General features: G+C 39.7%; 1 long non-coding RNA gene across 2 annotated transcripts in view; it reads right to left on the reverse strand.

Moving 5' to 3' along the window:
• Window positions 1-1,700: 1,700 nt before the first annotated feature.
• The window catches only part of LOC141585042 (uncharacterized), a 54,221-nt gene continuing 31,505 nt past the window's right edge, over window positions 1,701-24,416 (reverse strand). For both annotated transcript variants that reach the window (XR_012518312.1, XR_012518311.1), the window contains 3 exons: window positions 14,711-14,854; window positions 5,007-5,056; window positions 1,701-4,784 (listed from right to left, as the gene is read on the reverse strand). This is a non-coding gene — a long non-coding RNA (uncharacterized LOC141585042). The remainder of the gene's footprint in view (window positions 4,785-5,006; window positions 5,057-14,710; window positions 14,855-24,416) is intronic.

Below are 24,416 nucleotides of genomic sequence, written 5' to 3' on the forward strand. Positions count from 1 at the left end.
TTCCTGGGTTTATAATCTAACTAAACTTGTTAAGAATTTTACCATGTTTTCACCTTGCCAGATAGTCTATTGATTGCTTGCTTTGTCCATGTTAAATTATGCATTTTTTAAAGACTCTTAAGAAGGCTTACTGACCCTCATCTCCCTAGGAACCTAAAGGACCTGTGTGTCCCCTGAGCCTTCAGACGTCACCACTGCTAAGGCAGAGCTGTGAGTCATCAGCAGACCCGCCACAGTAGGCCAGGCCCTGCACAGCTGCTTCTGGTGGCTAGAACCCAGATTAGACACAAGACCACACTGGACCCTGGGGAATGTGGAGCTTGGAATGCAAACAAGCACCTGGCAACCAGGACAGACTACCGGGGACTAGAGAACCAGGAGGCTTTACGGAGTAACGAAGTTCTACTGAAGCATTCTCTTGCATTCCACCTGGGAAACCAGACCGCCATGAGGCTGTGTGCTGCCAGGACGACCACCAGGGGGCGCAAAGGCCGCCCTGGCGCCTCCTGGCCTCAGAGAACACAGAAGGGACATCAGGAAGCCCACTCCTGCTGTCCTTTCTCTGCACAGAAATGTGCCAGGGCACCGCAGCCCAGACAGCCTGCAGTAGAGGACCCATGAAGGTCATGAACACTGCTCTTTCCTCATCTTATTGAAACGCTTTCCTCTGCAGCTCTAGAAGCCCGTCCTACCTACAGATGTCAGAGAAATCTCCCTCCCTCAGGGTCCCTGTCTAGTTTGTTTCTGACCCAGCCACAAATACTAGGACAGAAAAAGAATAGACGGTACCAAGGTCTTTACTGTTTTTGTTGGTTTGTTTTTAATTTTTTTGAGGTGTTATCCCATGATAATGAGCGTAACGGAGGCATTAGTGTATTTCACACTGTAAACCAAAAAGTATCTGAGACAAGACTGGATCCATTTAGAAGCCTATATTGCCAAGGTTAAGGACATGCCTGTGACCCAACCTCAGGAGGTCCTGAGAACACGTGCCCATGGTGGTCAGGCCACCGCTTGGTTTTATACATTCCAGGAACACAGAAAACATCAGTTATCCAGAAAGCGGGGGGACAACTCAAAGTGGAAGCTTCCAGATCACAGGCGGATTCAGAGATTGTCTGATTGACAATTGGTTAAAAGAGTTTATCTAAAGACCAAGTATCCATAGAAGGGAGGGTCTGGGCTCAGATAAGGGCCCTGTGGACAACAAGATTCTTATCATGCAGATGAAGCTTTCAGGTAGCAGGCTTCAGAGAGGATAAATTGCAAATATTTCTTATCAGACTTTAAAAGGTGTCACACTCTTAGTCAATTCTCTCCTGGATCAGGAAAAGTGTTTTTTAAAATGTTTATATGCTCGATTATTTTATTAATTTATTGCTATCAATTTTGAGACCTGATTAAGAAATCTTTGCCAAAGCCAAGATAGCAAATAATTTTATCTTCTGGTTTTTTTTTTTTCTTAGAAGCTTTATTCTTTTAATTTTAGCACTTGGGTCTACAATCTCTCTCAAAATAAGCAATGGGTCACTTCAGTTCCAAGTGTAACAATAAAAAATGAAAACTGTGAATTACCTCTTTCTCTATATTTTCACATTCGTTTTGTACAAAGAAAGCAGCAAAGAGAACTGCATCATCTAAAGAGTGAATTAAACCATCTAAAGGAGCAAAAAGCCATCATCACATGGACAAAAAATTAAGACGCAACATCCATCTCACTATTTGCAAAGTGGTTTATTCCTTCAGGCAATAAAATATGTAAAAAGGTTTTTCTATACCTTCATTTTTTTGTAGAACCTAAAGAGATAAGCCCACATTTTGAAATAAAATTTTTATAAAACGTGTAACAAATGACCAACTGAAGCAATGACATTTTGAAGACATTTCACAGAACGTGAAGACCGCCCAGTGTTATAAGTTGATAACATGATTGCTTTCTTGGCCTGGAAGGATAATTTCCCTAATGGATGTTGACGCATTTGGATCGTTATTTTCCATCTGAAAAGTAATGGTGTCCTGATGGTCTCAAGTAAGGGCACCCCATAAAACACAGGCCTAGGTCATGTCCTTCTCCAGATTTCCCTTCTTTAAAAAAGAAAACATCTAAAAAATAAACAAGCAAATATGGCATCATAACTTATCTACATTTTACAAATTCATAAAGGGATCATTGAAGCATGCTAACAATGTGAATTAAACAAATTTGATATGTAGTGTTTGCACTTTGCAAGCAAAACTCAAAATAAAGGTGTACTTTTTTTCATGAATGACAATTTTTATTTCCAAATTTTTTTTTTTTTTTTTTTTTTTTTTTAGTTGAAACCACATTTACTACACGGCATACATGCATGATGAGATCTGGAGAGAAAATGCCAGGATCTATGGCTCAAGTTTTCTGTATTCTAGGAGGAACACGTTTTATTTAAATAATTATATTTACATATGCAATTATGTAAAGTTAGATTCTTTTCTGGAGACAGGTTCTCTGTCACGTAGGCTGGGCTCACTGCAACCTTCATTTCCCGGGTTCAAGAGATCCTTGTGTCTCAGCCTCTTAAGTAGTTGGGACCACAGGAGTATGCCACCACACCTGCTAATTTTTGTACTTTTTTTTTTTTTTTTAAATAGAGATGGTATTTCATCGTGCTGGCCAGAACTTCTGAGCTCAATTGATCCACCCAACTCAGCCTCCCAAAGTCCTGGGATTATAGACATGAGCCACCACGTGCAGCCATAAATTTAAATTTTAAGGGATGTATTGAAATTATTTAAAATGCTGAGAAATAGCATAGATGGTAAGGTTGAATGTGCAAATCAAGAAAAGCACTTCGGCTCATTTTCCTTCCTCCCTCCCTCCCTCCTTTCTTTCTCTCTCTCTGTCTCTTCCTTTCTTTCTTTTTCTTTTTGAGATGGAGTCTCCCCCTGTTACCTAGGCTGGAGTATGGTGGTGAGATCTTGGCTCACTACAACCTCCGCCTCCCCAGTTCAAGCAATTCTCCTGCCTCAGCCTCCCAGGTAGCTGGGATTACATGCACCCACCACCACGCCCGGCTAATTTTTGTATTTTTAGTAGAGACAGATTTTCGCCCTTTTGGCCAGGCTGATCTCAAACTCCTGATCTTGTGATCTGCCCACCTCGGCCTCCCAAAGTGCTGGGATTACAGGCATGAGTCACCACACCAAGCATTTTTGGCTTATTTTCTGCCAGCTTTTTAGGCTCAGAAAAGCATGCAGCTTCACAGGTTAGTTTCACAAAGACAGTTTTAAAGTTGTATGTCTATTATTATACGATGCCTGTGATGTCTGGAAATAGGGGAGCCATTGATCATTAAGACACATCCAGCTGGTACCCCCTTTCCATCCCAAGGACAAAGGATGACATTTGTCAAAATGGCAAAGATGATGCTGATAGGTTCATGAAGTGCCCCCATAGCCAACAGGATGCCTTGTAAAAAATTTAGTAAATAATGCACCCCCTGATCCTGAAACATCTGCAGCAATCTTCAGGGATCCAAGCAGAATCCTCAGTTGTCTTGAGTCTTTCTTATGTCTCCAGGGCTCTGCACGACTGAGCCAGTAACATGTTTTCACTCCTGGCCCCCTATAAAGCCCTTGCCCCTACACATATACATAATCAAGACATTAACGCAAAAGAACAAAATGGGATCCATGGCCTCGGCCACTAAGACACTGTTTTTAGGTAGTTTGCTCTCCCTATTAGAAAGTAACAAATATTTGTCCTTTTTCTCTTATCATCAAACTGAGATATCTGGAAAAAAAAAAAAAGCAAAAACAAAAACAAAAACATAAACTTTTACCGAGGTTCGTAGGAAGAAGGAAAGATACTTTTTTAGAGATTCAACTTCTTTGTGCCTTTTTAAACTTTTTTAAAAAAAACTTGTTTATATTTTCTTCAATTTCTGCAAAAAGAGCATGAAGAGTATGGGAAAAAGTAAATGCATGTCCATAAATCTAAACGTCAAATTACACAGATATTTACCTTTTCTTGTTCTCAGCAGCTGGAAAGCTCGGAGCAGAAGCCCAGCATAATGATCTCTGAAAGGCTGGATGCATCGATTCCTCTCTTATTTCCCAAACCCTTGGGACGGAACTGTGCCTATCAACGTGCCGCACAGACCTCTACAGATGTCCAGGGAACTGAATTGCTAGACTTGATAATCTATGTGCTTTCCCAAACCCTTCTTCAGTTTACATATCACAGGGCATAGCTTCTGTTTGTTGAAAAGCAATCAGCTAGAAAACAAGAGTTGTTATGACCTTTGCTGTCCCATGATCAGGGAAAGAGAGCAGATGAAACTTCAACGACTTTCTGTTAGGCTGATTAATATCTGTGGCAAATGTAAGGTTAGTTAAAAGGCCTCACTGCTTCCCATCAAAATGTTCCTTCACGTGCTACATACTACATTGAAATGTAAAGTTATGGATATGTATAACAGTTTAATTTGACAGTGGGCATCCAACTCCTCTATTTGTGTTTTTGCTTGGAGCTGAGTTGGAGCAGACAGAGGTGACCTGTAACTTAGGGATCTGTGTGTCCTTCCTGAAGCCATTTTCAGGGCAGAAGTGCTTTAACCACTCCATTGAGAAACCAGCTTTGCATGCAGTACCCTGCAGTACCCTGAGCTGGCTTCAGCGTGCCACGCATCCGCAACGTGGGAATATCCTGCCTTAGAGGTGGCTTTCATCACGGTGCTCTCGGGTAAGGAAATGTCCTGTCTCTTATCCATGACAATGCTCCCACAAGCCGAAGTCACAGCCGGTATCTGTTACCAGAGAAACTGGGTGAGAGAGACTCATTCCCTATTGCAATTCAAATTATACAGGGTAAAAAAAAAAAACACACACAAAAAAAACAAAAAACAAAAAAACAAAAAAACATTTTTTTCCTGTTGAGAATACAGGTGGAAAGAAAACAGAAAATGCCTTTCAGTAAGCAGGAGCCTAGTTTGCTAACTGTGTTTCAGTTAACATGCAGGTGAACTTACCTGTGTGGCTTGGAATTGCAGTGGGTTTTCAGCTACTTCTCCACCAAATCCTTTGAAAAGCGACAGTGGCAGAAACAAATAACCCAATTAAAAATAATAATAGCAGCAATAAAAAAAGAAAAGACGAAGAAAGCAGTGGTTTTCTTTGGCTAACTGAGGAACTTTCTACTAGGTATCAGCAATCTCTTTGTAAACTTTTTTTTTACAGCTAATGCTTCATCTCTAGACAAACTTCAAAAATTTTCAAGTGTCACCAGACTCCATTCTTCACCCCCATTGTAACAATTAAAGGATCAGCTGAGTGCCTGTGTTTAAAGGTCAAGACCCTGGAACCTGCGAATTATACGTTGCTCATCAACACTTGATATTAGTAAGAAACGCTGGGGGAACTTCTTGGTCATCAGTGTGATGAATTCTGAGGGAAATGTGGGTTTAGGTTGTGATGTTCATACACATAGAAATCTGGCTGAACGCACATACCTAGGAGGCCTCTGTTTTTCCCTGTTTGCCCTACTGAAAATAAAGGCAGAGAGTATGTAAAATATTATGTATATATTATATAAAGATCTTTGAAAAGGTAATAAATTCTGGTGATTTGGGCCACAAAGATGGAAAGCAAATCTTTATAGTTTGTTGACAATAATTTAAAATTTCAAAAATAATGTCAATCTTGGTGCTGAATATTCAAAGCGCATGAATCATCACACTAGAAAATTAATATGTATGCTGATTGCGCAAGTGTAGTCTGGGTATGGTGGTTGCCATCCCAGTACTTTGGGAGGCCAAGGCGGGTGGGTCACCTGAGGTCAGCAGTTCAAGACTAGCTTGGACAATATGGTGAAACTCCGTCTCTACTGAAAATACAAAAATTAGATGTGGTGGCGGGTGCCTGTAATCCTAGCTACTTGGGAGGTTGAGGCAGGAGAATCACTTGAACCTGGAAGGCAGAGGTTGCAGTGAGCTGAGATCACACCTGAGGGACAGAGCAAGACTCCATCTCAATAATAATAATAATAATAATAATAATAATAATAATATAGCAAGTGTAATAAAATGGTTTAAAGGAGAATGCTTAGCTGTCCCTGTCTACTTCATTAACTTCCAGTCTGACACAGATATTTGTGGAATGATAATGAGTAGACTCTGAAGACATTCCTAGGGAATCCAGGAAGGCAAAATGGAAAAAGGAATTTTAATGGCCTAAAAGCATCATTCTATACAATTCAATATCAACTTGAAATTTAGTTCTAAAGAGGAATGCACCATCATTAAAGCAGCTATGGGGAAAATCAATGTTAGGCAACTATATTGTTGGACTACCACTTTATATTAACAATTTAGTTTCATTAAGAGTATCTGCTGCTGATCCATCTCCAAAATATTACTTTATTTGCATTAGCTAGAAAATATTTTCAGTAGTCATATAAGAAATAATAGAACACAAGACTCTGGTAATTTTATATTTTCTGCCAAAAATCAAATTTTAAATGTTTTTAAAAGTTTTCATTCACTGCCAATCACCAAGTACAGCCAATGGTTCAACTCCAGAATTAAACAATAAAGATCATCAAAGGTTCCTTGTCTTCCATGAGTAATATACAGAAAATGGGTATTATATTTGAAGAAAAATATTATTTTTATTTATGTTTTCACTGAGCTTTTCCTGACAAATTAGGTCACATTAGTGATGTTAGTTTGTTTTTGCTCACCACAATCCTGTGATGTCAAACCGACCTGTGGGTTTACTCTCATTTGACTGATAATAAAAGGCTCAGAGAATTTTGAAGTTTTGTCTACTCATCCATCTCACAAATGACCTTGGAAAAACATGATCCTCGAAATCTCTTAGGTCCAAGCCTTAAGTCTGCTGAGGCATCACATGGCTGTGGTAGTCGTTGTGCTCCTTAGAGCTGCCTTCTCCATCACAGCTACTAAATTCCTTGAAATCAGACATGCCTGAACTGTGAGTGTGTCTAAATGTCTCAGTTCACACTTTATGGGTAGCCAAGTGCAGTCAATGTCTTACAACACAGACAATGACACTCCCTGGGCTCAAGGGATTCTCCCACTTCAGACCCCTGAGTAGCTGCTCTTCACACCTAAGGACCCTTTGACTACATCAGGTCAGGTCAGCCTGGAATCCAGGATAATCTCCTCATTTTAAAGTCAATCTATTAGCAACATTGATCCCATCTTCAACCTTACTACCTCTTTGCCGTGTAATGTAACACGTTTCCAATTTCTGGGTACTGGGATGTGTACATCTCTGGGTAGGGTGGGGGTGGTTCTTATTTTGCTTATCACAGGAGATAACTAAAATCTTCTGTTAGTCATTTCATTTTGCTGCTTGGCAGTAGAGCACTGCTCATTTGTCAGGGCCTGTCCTGTGCTTCCTCCTTCAGTGGCAAGCCCTGTGCACTGACCAGTCTCAGGCCCAAGGCAGGGAGGACCATACACCCATCCTCCTAGCTGCAGTGTTTGGTGGAAGGATGAACACATAATCTAAGCACCGGTTCCTGAGGTCTTCCTTGGGATTTTCCAATCTAGAGCTGATAGGAATGACCCCTTCTTCCTTCCAGATAGAATGTACTACTACAGTGTGAGTTCAGGGCTTCCTGTACTCACGTTTCCTTTGGCTTATAAAAAAACACGTCTGCAGTTCAGAGAATGGAATCAAATTGTAGAAACAAAAAGAGAAGAAAGATCAGGAAAAATAAGGTGAATGTTGTCTGGTGTTGTTAAAGTCCCAGAGTCCAAGGGAGTCTATTATCTTGGCAAATCTATCTGTGCATAGCATGGCTTCATGACAAAATAAATTGCCCACATTGCTTAAGTGAGATCAGAGTCAGCTTTCCTGATTTTCAACCACAGTCCTGAAAAATCCAGACAGAGCATCAAGTTTATTTGTTGGGGAACATCAGGATTCCCAGGAAAAGCTAGAGAAATACTGTTCTGGGGCATGATGGAAAAACAAATCTCAATGGACGCTTTCCTTGTCCTCTAAGACTAGGGAGGGAGGTATTAAATTCTTCTCACTCAAACTCTTGAGAAATAGTTTAGATAAAAGAAGCAAATGCTATTTTCTATCTTGGTTTTGGGGATCAATGTCACAGGCAAAGCACTGGCATTAAAATTAGACCTTGGTTGAATATAGTGGCTTATGCCTGTAATCACAGTCTTTGGGGAGGTCGAGGCAGGTGGATCACTTGAGGCCAGGAGTTTGAGATCAGCCTGACCAACATGGCAAAACTCATCTCTACCAAAAATTAAAAAAAATTAGCCAGGTGTGGCAGTGAGCACCTGTGGTCCCAGTTACTCAGGAGGCTGAGGGACGAGAATCTCTTTAAACCCGCAGACAGAGGTTGCAGTGAGCTGAGAATGTGCCACTGCACTCCAGCCTGAGTGACCAAGACAGCCTGAGTGACTGTCTCTGTCTCAAAAAGACAAAACAACAACAACAACAAACCCCACCTACATCTAGCAGGGGACACAAGACAATGCAAGCTCATGAGCCCAGAAATAAGCCTTTGCTCCCCTGGAAAACAGATTTACTAAGGCAGAGAAATGTAAATGTGTTTTGTTTTTTTTTTCACAGTATAGGAAGTCCTGAAATATACCACAGGGTATGAATAGGTTGTGAATGATATATTATGCTGAAGCTTTTTTTTTTTTTAAAAAAAAAAAAGAATAAAGAAGAGGAAGAAAGAGAAAGAGGAAGAGGGAGAGAGGATGGGGGTATTGCTTTATTGCCCGGGCTAGAATGCAGTCTAAATATAGGTATGCCTATAATTGTCCTTAATAATGGAGACATGAGAGAAAATGAGGGAAGAGAATAGCAAACAAGGAGCCAACCAAGATTTCTTTTAAACTTCTAAGTTGATATGATGTGGTACTGATAAGAGTGTATATTTTGTATATTTAAAGTGGAGAGTTCTATAAATGTTAATTACATTTACTTGTTCCAGATCTGAGTTCAAGTCCTGAATATCGTTGTTAATTTTCTGTCTCATTGATCTGTCTAATATTAATGTTGAAGTCTCCCACTATTATGTGGGAGTCTAAGTCTCTTTATGTCTTGTATGTCTGCGTATTCCTGTATTGGGTGCGTATATATTTAGGATCTTTAGCTCTTCTTGTTGTTTCATTGATCCTTTTATCATTATATAATGTCCTTCTTTGCTTCTTTTGATCTTTGTTGCTTAATTGTAACTTCTGCTTTTTATTTATTTATTTTAGCTCTCTGTTTGGTTGGTAAATCTTTCTCCATCCCTTGTTTGGAGTCTTTGTGTATCCTTGAATGTGAGATGGATCTGGATGCAGCATACTGATGGGTCTTAGTTTTTTATTCAAATTGCCTGTCTTTGGATTGGGGGATTTAGTCAATTTAAATTTAGAATTAATAATAATATATGTGAGTTTAATACTGCCATTAGCTGGCTATTTTGTCCATTAGTTGATGTGTATTCTTCATTATATTGATGATCTTTTTGATAATTTTTTTAGAAAGGCTGATACTGTTTGTTCCTTTCATATGTGTAGTGGTTCTTTCAGAAGCTCTTGTAAAGCAGGCCTGGTGGTGATGAAATCTCTGAGTGCTTGCTTATTCACAAAAAACTTTATTTTTCCTTCACTTGTGAAGCTTAGTTTGGCTGGATGTGAAATTCTGGGTTGAAAGTTCTTTTCTTTAAGGATGTTGAATATTGGCCCCCACTCTCTTCTGGCTTGTAGGGTTTCTGCTGAGAAATCTGCTGTAAATCTGATAGGCTTCCCTTTGTGGGTAACCTGACCTTTCTCTCTGGCTGCCCTGAGGATTTTCTCCTTCATTTCAACCCTGGTGAATCTGACGATTATGTGCCTTGGAGTTGCTCTTCTTGAGGAATATCTCTGTGGTGTTCGCTGTATTACCTGGAGTTGAATATTATCCTGCCTTACTAGGCTGGGAAAATTTTCCTGAATAATGTCCTGAAGCGTATTTTCCAGCTTGGATTCATTCTCTTCGTCACATTCAGGTACACCTATCAAGCATAGATTAGGTCTTTTCACATAGTCCCATATTTCTTGGAGACTTTGCTCGTTCCTTTTTATCCTTTTTCCTCTAATCTTGTCTTCTTGTTTTATTTCATTGAGTTGGTCTTCGACCTCTGATATCCTTTCTTCTGCTTGATCAATTCGGCTGTTAAAACTTGTGCATACTTCACGAAGTTCTCGTATTGTGTTTTTCAGCTCCATCAATTCACTTATATTCCTCTCTAAATTGTGTATTCTTATTAACATTTCGTCAATCTTTTTTCAAAGTTCTTAGTTGCTTTAGATTGGGTTAAAACAAGTTCTTTTAATTCACAGAAGTTTCTCATTATCCACATTTTGAAGCCTGCTTCTGTAATTGGAACACACTCGTTCTCCATCAAGCCTTGTTCCGTTGCTGATGAGGAACTGTGATCCCCCGCTGCAGGAGAGGCGTTCTGATCTTGGGCATTCTCAGCCTTTTTTGGCCGTTTTCCTCCCTTCGTTATAAATTTATCCATCTGTGGTCTTTGAATTCACCGTCTTTGTAATTAGGTTTCTGAGTGGACGTCCAACTTAATGATTCTCAGCGCCGAAATCTGAGCAACCCACTGCACCGACTAAATCAGCGGCGTTAAGATTGATGGTGCTTTTCCGACTCTGCACCAAGAACCGTCGCTCCAAGGCGCCGGCAAAACCGCCTCGCCGGTCACAAGAGTCGCGCTGGCGACCCGTGGGGCTCCTCCGCTGGAAATCTCCTGGTGCTTGAGCAACAAGAATTCATGTGAAGGTGTGGCATCCTCTCATTCTTTGCGCTTTCAGTGGGAGCTACAATCCCGAGCTGTTAGTGATCAGCCATCTTGGATCTCTCTCCGAGAAATGTAAATGTTTAAAGCGTTAGAGCTGGGCCACAGGAAGTGGGTGTGAGTCTCAAACACTCCCATCATCACTGTATAATGCAAATTGTGCACCTAAACTCTTATTGCACTCATTTCCACACCTGCCAAATGATGACAATGTCAAAAAATGATTTACAAAATGACTAGGGAGCAAAGACAGTTAATTGAGGCAAAATATTGCTTAGAACAACCGTCTTAGAGTTGACATATTTTGGGCACTCCATAATGCATTGGTTTTTAATCATCACTATTATTATCTACACAATCCCAGTTTTTACTAGATTGATTCCCAAGCATGACTCTACTCTCTTCTTCCCTTGTTATTATTATTGCTATTTTTAATTTGACAAGCTACCCAATCAGGAAGATGATAGAGCAGCCATCAGCCACAAGCCAGGTGTTCTGAGAATCCACCTTCTAAATCAGGAGTTGAAGACTTTATTTGACATATGCTCCTTCACTTCTTATTCGTTCTCTGCGTACACAATAGGATAGACAGGCTAATGCCTTCATTTGAACTTTAATTATGTGTTGGAAATCAGATACTCAGCCCCAGGCTGTCACCGTTTCCATTTCTTTCATTATGCCCACATGCTGGGGAATCCATTGACTTAAAACATTCCATTTCTAGAACCAATAACTATTTCCAATGCCAATGCATGGTGGGTGGGGGGCACTAATTACTTTTTTCTTTATGGCTTTTAGAGAAATTTTATTTTTATTTTTTATTTTTCTCCTCTAGTGTGTTCACAGAGTAGCTCTTTTGAATGATCTCTCTGAAATAATAGTTATGAAAATACTATAATAAAAAAGTGAACTGCTGTTGCTGAAAAGAATTTTCTGACAAAGTTAGAAGGCAAGAAGTTGCATATGGACTTCGAAAATGGCCTTCAAAGTAACAATCAAACTCCGCTATATAGGCAGCTGTGCTGTGTTGAAGTTTAACATGTAGTGAAATCGTTTGACTCTGTGTCCTCACCCGTATCTCACATCGAATGGTAATGCTCAATGTTGAAGGAGGGACCTGTTAGGAGGTGACTGAATCATGGAGGTGATTTCTAATTATTTAGCACTATTTCCCTAGTGCTGTTCCTCATACAGTTCTCACATGATCTGGTTGTAAAAACGTGTGTGGTAGCTTCCCCTTCCATCTCTCTTTCTCTCCTATTAGTCACGTGAAGATGTCCCTGCTTCTGCTTTTTCATTTCACCATGATTGTAAGTTTCCTGAGGCCTCCTGAGAAGCAGAGGCCTGTACAATCCACAGAACTGTGGGCCAATTAAACTTCTTTTCTTTATAAATTACCCAGTCTTAGGTATGTCTTTATAACAGTGTGAGAACAAACTAATACATGTAGCCATGGGAGGTTATGTACCATTTCAGACTTACTGTCAAAACAGCATTAGAAACCATTCATGGACAGGTTCCTGGCCCCTCTTCTAGTGGCAGGTGAATTTTGCTTTGTGTAAAAGAAGAGTACAGATTTGGCATGTGTTGTGTGTCTGTTACTTGCAGCGTCTCATTACTATGTGCCTCTATGCAAGTCTTGAAGAATAGATTATCTACTCCAGGTACCTATGTTGGTGTCCTACATTCAAACCTTGTTACTTGAACCATCAAGTAGGGTGGTGGGGGGAGTCTCTCAGGTGTCCTTCTCTGCATCCAATCTCCTTAAGAAGCACTAGATGGAGATCAGAAAGAAGAAGATGGTCAGTATATGCAAACTTCCCTTGTGTCTGTGATGCCTAGGGATTCTTTCTTATCATGCAATTCCACACTTGACCATCAAGGATCGTAAAGAAACCTGGTAGTTTCTACCAGCAAGCTTCTCTGTCAGCTTTCCGCCAGTGCTCTGACTGACTGGAATACGAAGGATGGCATCCCATTGTCTCATACAGCAGGAAGTCTGGAGATTGGTGGTTCCCGAATGGTTCAGCAGCTCAGTGACATCACTTCCGGCCTTTGCATTCTGCCATGTTAAGATCTTTTGCTTTGTGATGTTGAACTTGTTGGCTACAAGATACTTATCTAAGCAGATGGATAAAGGACACTCTGTTATCAAGGCACATGTTATCCAGAAATAAAGGATTTCCCATATGTCCCTGCAAGCTTTCCCTTGCACCTCATTTGCTAAAACTGGGTGAACTGCCAGTCTCTTAACCAATTAGAGAGATACAATCACGACCAGTTTAAATCTGAGGATTGGACCAAGGAGGGAGGCCCTCTTCCTTGGGAGCAAGAAGTTAGTACCTACAAAATACAAAATCAGGATTTGAGGAGCAAGAGAGAAGAGGGGCGAGAGAATATAAAAGCAGGTCTATGTATATACCCTACCAAGGTTAAGAAACACCACCACAGGAAGACTCCTGCATGCCACTTCTTAACCTCATTACTTTCCTTCTCTTTTCAACAGCAAATAGCCACTGCCAAAAGTCACTAACATTGTAGAATTCATCAAAAATTTAGGGCAGTATTTGAGTTAGAGGTAGTGTGAGGGTTTTTCCCAGGGTTTCAGAATCACCAAAGCTGTTGTTGATCCATTTGTTGATTCTGAAGATTTTTCAAGTACGGTTGTTTTTTTTTTTAATAGAATGTTTTCTCAACCTCACCACTGCCCTGAATTGAGCAATATCATTCCCCTTTTTAGCACTTTTCATTATGGGATGAATTGTGAGTCTAGTATTATTGATTTTATTTTTGCTCCTTTATTTTTCCCAGCTGGTTTTTCTCTCTGTGCTTCATTCGAGATACTTTTTATTGCTATGTCTTTGATTTTGTAATAGGTATTCTGCTGGTAATCCCATCCCGTGTCATTTTCTTCTTGGTTATTGTAATATTCTTCTCTAAAGGTTTGTTTTGTGTCTTTTAGAAACGCCTTTCAGGTGCCTACTGAACCATTACCTTCTTAAACATATGAGCCTTATTAATGATAACTTTTTAGTACTTTGCCTGCCAGTTCCATCATTGATGTCATACTTTCTGCCAGATCATGTAAAAGTCACATTGCTGTTGTGAGATCTTCTTATTGTATAAATATTCATGAGTTTTGTTATTAGATACTTTGACCTTTTTAATACTTGCTTTTAATTTTTGTTAGAAAGGATCCAGGCTTACTTTAGCTTAGGGCTAATTTGGTCCCACTGCTGACACACTATCCTTCTTAATACTCAACCTGATGCCCCATGTAGTATTCAGTTTCTCCACTTTCATTGGTGGAAACACAAACCATTTCTGACACCGTGTGAGAACAATATTTTCCCCTCCATCTCTCTTTTTTAATATACTAGTCACCATTATTTTATTTAAGTTCTTATATCAACTCCATAAGATAGCAACCATCATTTCCAGTTTTTAATTAATACACAATAGTTGAACAAACTTTGGGGGTACATGTGATATTTTAATATATGCATACAATATGTAATAATCAGATCAAGGTAATCATGATGTCTATTACCTCCAACAATTTCTTTCCTTACATTGGGAATACTTCAGTTTTTCTAGCTGTTTGAACTCTACAATAAATCATTTTTAACTATAGTCACCATGCTGTACTAAATACTAAATCATAGTTTTTCAAACTTTTTTCTTGGATCTATTGACCGACCTCTCTTCATCCTCTTTCCCTCTTACCCTTCGGTTCTCTCCACAGCTCAGACCATTTCTCGGTATTTGTGCATTAATCAGCACTTAGCTGAAGACTTGAAAAGAGCCCTCGGTGGGAATCAGAAATGTATCTTCTCTCCCTGTAAAATAAAATCTAAAACAAACAAACAAACAAACAAACAAACAAACAACCACCTCTTACGTCTGTTCCATCCTATGAGCTCCAGACGCCTTGTTCTCTTTGGACCTCCATGTCTACCTTCTCAAATCTGAAAACGACTGGGCTCTGCTTGAATCCCCCCTCTGTCTGTGCCTTGGAAATGTTCACCAGGAAATAAGCTGGAAGAATAATAGGACTCAATTTGCTTTCCTTATTACAAGGGTTAATATACTGCAGCATCTAATGCCCAATGACTGAATCACTTGTTTATTTATTTTTTTAGTTTAACCAGTTTTTTAGTTATTTCAAGGAAAAGGTTAACTTTGGTCCCTGTTATTCCATCTTGACTGGCTACTGACACATCTCATGAGCTCCTTAATTTTTATCATTTTTTCCCTGACTTTTGGAGATTAAGAGACATCATCAGCATATGTTAGCTTAGAAAATGATCCAGGCACTCCTAATTCATTAAGTGATTGCCAGAAAAGGGATCAAGACCTCTTTGCCTTGGTAAAGCCTGATATAAGGTGCCAATATGCTTCCGCATTCTTTGAATCACTGCTAACACAAAGCCTACTCATAGACACACTTTCAATTATGTGCCATTGGCATCTACACTGAAACAACAAGCCTAAGAGTTCAGGGTTTGCACAGGAAATTCTTCAAAGGAAAAAGGGAAAGAAAAGGTCTATAGGATTCACGTTTTCCAAATTTTTATTGAAGAGTATTTTTTAAGGGACTGTGTTGAAAATATTTGGCAGAAGCATGCTAATGCTGCCCACAGCCAAGAGAAGTTGAATTTTAAAACTTATTCTCTAGCGAATACTTCCAAAGAGAAGCCAAGCAATTAGTGTCGAGCCAGGCTCAAATGGTTCATGGAGGCAAGCTTGGTGCAGAAGTAATCCCTTAAATATCAGACGGTGGTTCAACAGAATATACTTCTTTGTTAGACTTTGAATTCATTCTACTGTGAGGAAAGCTATTTGGAATTCATGGGTATAAAACTCTTTGTCCTGAACAAGCTGGGATGTTGAACTGCCAACTCTCACCAGTGTTATGAAAACATTACAGTTACTCCATACTCTAAACAACACTTACATATGAAATCTAGATTCACACTGGTGATAAATTACAATAATACTATTCATTACGTGTAAATACATTTAATTAACAACTATGCAATAGGCATAATTTTCAAGACCATTTTATACACAGACAGTCTTATGAGGTGCTGATGAAAATAAATAAGCAGCAGTTAAAAGGAAAAATCTCTGCAGAGATGGGATAGGTTACATCAATCAGGGAAGCTGATCTGATGTTATTAAACTGACAACATAGGGTGCGTACCTAGCTGGGATTAGAATGTCCATTCCTCCCTAGTGCACACCCGACAGCCAGCACTCACTGCAGGATGTTGGCACTAGTACACACACACACACACACACACACACACACACACACTGGCACCAGTACATACATACATATATACACACATATATAACATATATATGTAATATATATGTTATATATGTGTGTATATATGTTACATATCTATTCACACACACACACATATACACACACATATGTTGGCACCAGTACATGCATATATCATATATATATAGACGTATATATATATATATATATATATATATATATATATGTGCATGTACTGGTGCCAACATCCTTTAGTGAGTGCTGGCTGCCCCTAGGAATGGACATTCTAATCCCAGCTAGGTACACACCCTACATTGCCAGATCTGCTTCCCTGATTGATGTATTTTATATATATGTATATATATATAAATATACAAAATATATGTTTACATATATATGTATATATGTAAATATATGCACGTATATTTACATATATGTTTGTGCATATATACATATAAATATATGTGTACGTGTTTACACATATATATTTACATATATATTGCATATATATTTACATATATACATATATATATATTGTGTGTGTGTGTGTGTGTGTGTAAGTTGTGGTAAGAACATTTGACATAAGACCTATCTTCTTAATTTTCCAAGTATACAATATGATATTATTACCTGCCGGCACAATGCTGTATAGCAGATCTCTAGAGCTCATTCATCTGGCATAACTAACACTTTGCCCCCCTTGAATAGCAGCTTCACATTTTCTCCTCTCCCAGGCCCTGGCAACCACCATTCTGCTCTTTGCTTCTGTGAGTTTGACTATTTTTGATATTCCTTGTATATAAGTAGAATCGATGGAGTACCTGTTGTGCTATGACCAGTGTATTTCACTTAGCATAGCAGAGCTTCTGATTTTTCAAGAAAAGTTGGAAAGAGGCCCCTTCATTGAAATCTGCAAATTTTTCAACTTCAGCCAGGAATTATGAATGAATTAATGATACATATGTATTAACACTTTATTGACCAAAACAGGCAATTCTCATAAGCTGCTACTTAGAATCTAAAGAAACTTCTGACAACATGATTCCAGATGCCAGTGGAAAGAAAAACATATGGGTTTGTTTGTTTGTTCATTTGTTTGTTTAATTCTAATAAATTAACTGGTACAAAACTTGGCTTTATTGCCATCATGATGCAAACATTATTAAAAGTGCTTGTTGGCTTCCTGTAGATTCTACCAGAAATAGAAAATTGGTTCATCCACCTCAGATATATTTATAGTTCCTTTACTTTATTTTATATTTATCTTTTCTGTGTGTGTGGTTCAGAGTACTTAAACTCTCTTAGCAAATTTCCAACTTAGAATACAATTTGGTTAACTGTGTTTCTTACATGGTACATTGGACCTCTAGACTACATTTTTAGCCTTTTGTTGCTATCATATATTTTATCACTTCATGGTTAATTAATGAAATAATTTTTCTCTGTCATCTCCAATATACTGATTTTCCAGTGATGTTCCTGCACACACACATTCTTTTATGTGTCACTCTAAACCTGCAAGCCTCCCAGGCTTCCTCATCTCTTACTCAATGTCCTCATGGGCTTTTCTCTTTCCTCTTCTGGCCAAGCCCTAGGTCAGCTCGTCTCCACCCAAGTCTCACTCCCGTGGTCCTGCACAATGGGCCCAGGTTTTCATCTTTTTTCATCCTTTGTGTCTGCTTTGCATTTGTTAGGATCACCACGGGGCTACGTCTCTTCCGATGATAGCCCTGGCAGTCCTGGGTTTTCCTCCTCTCAGATTAGAAAGCCCAGCTTTAAGAAAGCATCCCCTTTCCTAAGAATTTTAGTGCAATCCTAGCAAGGTCTTTGCATGGAGTTTTCCAGAGCCCACCAGGATGGCTCAAGAGTAGAAACGAGAGCTTTATTGGTGATATCCATTTGCAAACCAGGAAGAAATATCTCTGGCGTGTGCTAATGATGCTCCCTCTCAGAAGAGGGAAAGGGCAGGTTGGTTTTTACACCTCACGCAATGGTGTCATATGTATTCAGAAGGTTTTCAGGAAAAGCTTCACATATTTATGAAGGGAACAGAATGGATGTACAATAGATAAGCATATATGTCACATATATCCCATGTTCACTTTAGAGAGGGGTTTTAGCATCCAAATGTCATGGAGTTTGGCTTCTTATATCAAAAGTTAAACTACAGGGCTTGATGACAGTTTATGTGCAGCCTTTATAAACCAGCCTAAAGTCTGCAGTTGCTTACCAGAAAATAATGTTTATAAGGCCAGTCCTCCACCCAATCAGCGTTATGGAGGTCTGCGTTGTAAATCAGAGTTAGGTACAACACTGATTTAATTTACCCGACAGCTCCTGTAGTTAGGGAGTTTAGTAATAGTGTGGTCTGTTTTTGAGCCCTAGGAATTTAGGAAGCTGCCAGGCAAGCCAAGCCCTGAATCCCGGAACCATAGGTAACTTTTGTTTTATTAACCTTCAGTTCCATCTTAGTTGATAAAGGGGTGTCTACATCGGTTTCTCAGATCATAATGGTAAAACCTGGATATGTCCATTTCCGAGCTACTCACTTTGGCCAAGGAGATGGAGTGCTGTTTCACCTTAGAGCCACCCTGGATTCTAGCCCTTCAGAAGTCATAAGGTATAGGAGAAGTTGTTCTCAAAGAGAAACAGGAGGAAATGTATACAAGGAAAGAATATTAAATGCTCACTTCACCATGCGGAATCTCTGTAAAGAGGTTATACTATGCAGGATAAAAGATGCTGGGGAATAAGAAGATTTCATATTTATATTGCACTTAGGATATTTTAGGCATAGTTCTATGTACCATGCATATATTAGTCATTAATCCCCATAAAAATGAGATTGGTATTATTATCATCCTCAGATTATAGACGAGGACACTGAGAGATGGAAGGGCTAAACACTGCCTAAGATCACACAGGTAACATGTGGCAGACCTGGGATTTGCACTCAGGAGAGTTGACTTGAGGGCCCATGCACTTAACTACCACTGTCTCTAATACAGGGACCATGGTTCCTGCTCTGGTCACTAACTCTGGGACCTCCAGCAAGTCAGTCACACCAAATGACAAAGCCCTCTTAAGACAGCATGATAGTAATTGTTCAGCCAACCTCATGAGATTATTATAAGAATACAATTCAATACTCACACTCAGTAGATGAATAAATGTTGTCACCAGGTAATGTCTGACACTAGATGTCCAGGTAAATGCACAAGAGCATCATCTTGTTCATTTGAAATGTGCAAAACAGAATTAAAATGTAAGATAGTATCAATTTTTTCCCCTTTGCTCTTGGCAAGCATTCGGTAGGCTCCTTACATATCAGTCTGCAAGGGTCAGTTAACTAAACCAGGACAGTATTTCCAAAGTGAACTGAAGACATATAAAATCATTCTTTCTTCTTCAGTGCTCACTGGGGGCCAAGACTGAGCTGTGTTCAGCCATAACTGGGCTTCTTTTACCAGACTTTATAAGGTGCTATTAGTCACATCTATGGAGGCTGTCAAATTCTCTCTTGACGTCTTGACAATTGCACATGGACAGTCTAAAGCAAGGCTGACTAGTGGTCATCTGATCAGTGGACTAAAAATGGCCACATAAATGGCAGAGAAGACAGGCCAGCCTTTCAGGGTAGCTGTTTTTAACATTACTCTTTCCAGTAAAGAGGTTGTTTTTACAATGAACACAGCAAAGATTGCAGAAGGCTAAGTTTTCCTAACTCAAGAATTGACACTAGCTGACATTTGACAAAGTCTTGACCTATTCTTTGAAAAGTGAGTGTGTGAGCCCCCTGCAAGGTGTTGGCAATTAGCCTGGAAGCCCAGGGAGACAGATTTGCACTCTCCAATTCCAGTGATACCTGACTCCGCCTTCATTCTGTATGCTCACCTGGAATCCTAGAAGCTCTCAGTTGTTCTCTGCCTGTGACATGCAGAATAATGCCAACCCCACCACATCTTAATCTCCATAGCCTATGAATTTGTTTGCATGGAGAAAGCAAAGTTGCAGATTGAATTAAGGTTGCTAATCAGCAGACAAGGATGGTATGATTTGGCTGTGTCCCCACACAAATCTCGCCTTAAATTGTAACTCCCACAATTCCCACATGTTGTGGGAGGATCCTGGTAAGAGGTAATTGAATCATGGTGTGGGTCTTTCCTGTGCTCTTCTCATGGTAGTGAATATGTCTCATGACATCCGATGGTTTAGAAAAAAACTGTTTCCCTACACAAGCTCTGTCTTTTCCTGCTGCCATCCACCTAAGATATGACTTGCTCCTCTTTGCCTTCCTCCATGATAGTGAAGCTTCCCCAGCTACATAGACATGTGAGTTCTCCATTGAATCTCTTCCTATTGTAAATTGTTCGGTCTCCGGTATGTCTTTATCAGCAGTGTGGAAACGGACTAATACAGTGGAGATATAGAAATTAGCCTGCATTACTCAGATGAGTTGAATGTAATCACAGAAGTGCTTCTAAGTGGACACAGGCAGCAGAACCAGGGAGAGGACAGCATGAGACAGACTCTCACTGACTTTGCTGACTTTGAAGACAGAGAAAGGGTCCATGGGCCAAGGAACCTGTGCAGCCTCTAGAAGCATGGAAAGGAAAGGAAAGAAGTTCTCCCATGGAGCCTCCAAAGGAAACATGGCTGCAGACTGCTTTATTTCAGTCCAGTGGAGCTGATTTCAGACTTCAGAACTCCAGAACGTTTTGAGTGGCTTTATTTTAGTAATCTCTCTGATCTGTAAAATGAGGATCATGTTAGAGTCTGACCCCCAGAATGATCTGACAGGTCAAGTGGGATGTGTGAGGAAATTCTGGGCACAGTGTTTGACACAAGGAAAAAATTAATAGCATTAACTATAGTCACCATTGCCATCAACGTCATTATATGAAATGAGATGCTCACAATTAATTTAGATCAAGTGAATTATTTGATTTTTTGGAATGTTGGGATGTGGTTTTAAAGGTCAGATTCTTTCTTCCACTGAGAGTATGGTCCATTTTGTTACGAGCTTAACTCTAGACATTTTTAAATTCTGAAGAGTTGACAGCTTGGGATCAACATGTATTTTGGAACCACTTTCTAATTGTTTTTAAGTGCTGGGTTTTAAATTTTACTTGTTTTTGAGTTTTTTCTTCTAGGAATATAAATAATCTTTCTGTTATTTACTTGTTTTTTATCTCCAAAGATGGGCAGAATGAGTTGCAACATAAGAACTAAACTCAGGAGTTTTTATAGCATAGGCCTGTTACCCCCCATCTTAAAAATCTACTTGAAGTCTTGAGCAGGGTGGGGTAGGTGGAAAATCGGGTAGGTGGAAAGTCGGGTACGTGGAAAGCCTTCCAGTTTTGGGAGCTTGCGGATTTATGAACTGAAATGAACATCCAAAATCCAGAGTGGGAGATGGGCTTCTGAGATGATAGAGCTAAGGCAGAATGGCAGATCACAGACCACCAGGCCAGATGTCACCTGATCTTGGTCCAAGAAGCAGGAGCCCTTGATGTTTCTAAGCATTTGCTTAAAGGGAAGCACATGGGTTGGTGAGGCAGATCCTTTTGGAAAGGTAAATAAACCTTTTCTACAACAGGCTTCTACAATTTTCTATTGTGTTGGACTTCTTCCAGCACAATAGGAAATCAAGATTCCATGCCTGGCACTTCCTCCCCTTGCCTTCAGAGTCCTGATTGTACACTTCTGCTGAACTCCCTTAATTCTAAATGTCAGATTAGTATGTGTTTCTTTTCTTCTTGCGATGCCACCAAGAAGTTTGTGAGGACAGAATGTAACCTAGATTTGCATTTATTTTTCTTCTTATTCATGCCATAAATGAATGACATTTGCATGTCTGAGTTGAAGCTAATTCTTAAGTATCTTTAGTTGCATGATAACAACCACCACCACAATTGTCTGACGGTACATTGGAGAGAGATTCAGGTCTCATCGATCTCTTTAGCTTCACTACCTTTCACAGCATCTGTCCAGTGAGTTATATGTTTTCAGCAAATGTCAACGGAACGGATGAATGGATGACATCATCATGGCCACAGGAAAAGTGCTGCAGGAACTCAGTGAGCATCAGTCTTTCTTAACATTCTACCTCTTTCCACTCAATTCTATCCCACATGAATTTGGGGAGCAAATATGATTTGCAAGGCACTGCTATTTTCTATGCTGGGTGGGTGTGTGATAAACTGTTTGTTTGTTGGCCTATTGGCTTGTCCTTATTCTTAAGATGGCATGTCCAGCAGAGCAGGGAACTTGTCAATCTTGTGTATCATCATCACCCATCAGGCTGCCTGGCACTTAGGAGATACTTTATAAATATCCAGTAAGTATTATTAAGATGAAAAGCATGTGCTCACTGCCCCTAAGGAGCCCATGTGATCTCTCAGCAGAGAATATCAGTGCCAGAAGACAATACTAACCATTGTGGATTAGCAGGGAGCTTGGAGTCAAGTGCGATTGGATTCTAATTCTGGCTCAGCTACCACTCCCTGGGGGATCTTTGTCAATTCTACCATTTAAGGAAACCTTGGTACTGGGGCTCTTTTTTTGTAGCTGTTGCATATTAACCCCGGAAATTCACTGTTATTTCAAAGCCAGCGATTTTCTCCAGAGGTGACATCAGACTCTATTTCTAGGAAAGGAGCTCCCTGCATATTTCCAGGCAAGCAGCAGGTAACTTTAAATTTCCTCTGAGAGCACATCTGTCAGAACACACTCAGCCTCGCCTTACTCATCACAGACTAAGTTTGGAAACAAGATGTTTCCTTGGGTGCAGGGAAGGCTTTCAAATGTAAAATCTCTTTTATGAGTCTTTAGCATCTCATTAGTGCCTAGTGCAGCTGAAACTAAAGGCTGAAAAACAAAATTCTTGCAGAGAGAAGTTGGCAGGGACTATCGTCAAGGTGACCATAATTGTACTTTCCTTAGTCTCACAGAAGAACAAGTACATCCCCTGCTGATAATGTATGATAGGCTCCTGGGATTCTATGATGCCACAAATTATTGATAAACAATACAATTACTAACACATGAAAACATGAACCCACTACTTATCCAGAACTGTATATGTTTATAGATCACATTATAGCCACGCTATGAAAGTCATAGCTGTGTTCTTCCTTCCTGTGAAGACATTCAAAGAAACTTGGCAAGGAGAAGAAATCGTGCTTTCCAGGTGATATTGTCGGAAGGGGAAAAGTATTTTGCAAGTTTAGAACTAGCACCTCATCAGCAAACTAGTTCCTTTGTGGAGAAATGGAGGAGGGGTATTTGCTACTCCTTGATAAGGGGAACCCCCAGGTCCTACGATGACCCCCAGCCCCGCATGATCGTGCTGAGTGGCAGGCACTTTATTAATGGTCAGTGGTGAATAGAGTTAGCTCTGGAGCTAGAAAGCATAGCGTGTCCCCTGGCTTCACCATGCTCAAACTGTGTGGCCTTGGGTGAGTTACGTAACCTCTCGGTGACTCTCTTTTTCTCATCCGTAAGTGGTGTCGTAAGTAGCATTACCTAATTCAAAGCTTGTGTGGATGAAATCAGTCAATAACTCTAGTATACTTAGCATGTGGCACTTAAGTACTCACTAAATGCTAGCCATTCAAAATCATCAGTTAGACTGCAATCACCTTAGGAAGAACCACATACATTTCATGACCGTAACCGTCTTCGTACATTGCCCTGTGCAAAGAAGGTAATCAATATAGACATTTGGACCAAAAACATTTCATGAAATCTGAAGAAGACTTAGATCCTAATCCCTAAGTATCAGGACAGGTCTCCATTCAGTAAAATCTCTTCAACAAAGATGTTCTAATGACATACACTAATTACTAATACCGAAGACCATGTTAGAATTTTTCACACATACTCACATGTTGTTATTAAGCTACATCTTCCATGTTCTCACAATGAAGAGTTACTTGTTGGACCTAATTACAAAACTTCACATTCATCCATGCTGATTTTACTTGACTAGGCACTGGGTTCCAGATTGCCAATGATTTATTTTTTTTTCCAAATTCTGGATTCTAATAAATTTTTTTCTCTATTACCAAAAGACATACAGTCCTGAAACACTCAAGAGATACTATATTTTTATATTCTCATAATTTATATTATCACTTCAGTTGACACCTGCAGCTTTAGCTAATGCCCAGTCCCTATAAAATAATTTCTTAGAGGTGCTTTGTAGAAATCTAGTCCTTTTAAGACCTCCCCTGGAAATCAGACCAAATTTCCTGTGGGGTTGAAGAGTGATAACACTAAGAACAAGGGCCTTATAGAGGATGC

Source organism: Saimiri boliviensis, chromosome 7 (assembly GCF_048565385.1).
Source record: "Saimiri boliviensis isolate mSaiBol1 chromosome 7, mSaiBol1.pri, whole genome shotgun sequence".
In the NCBI taxonomy this organism is placed as follows: Eukaryota; Metazoa; Chordata; class Mammalia; order Primates; family Cebidae; genus Saimiri; species Saimiri boliviensis.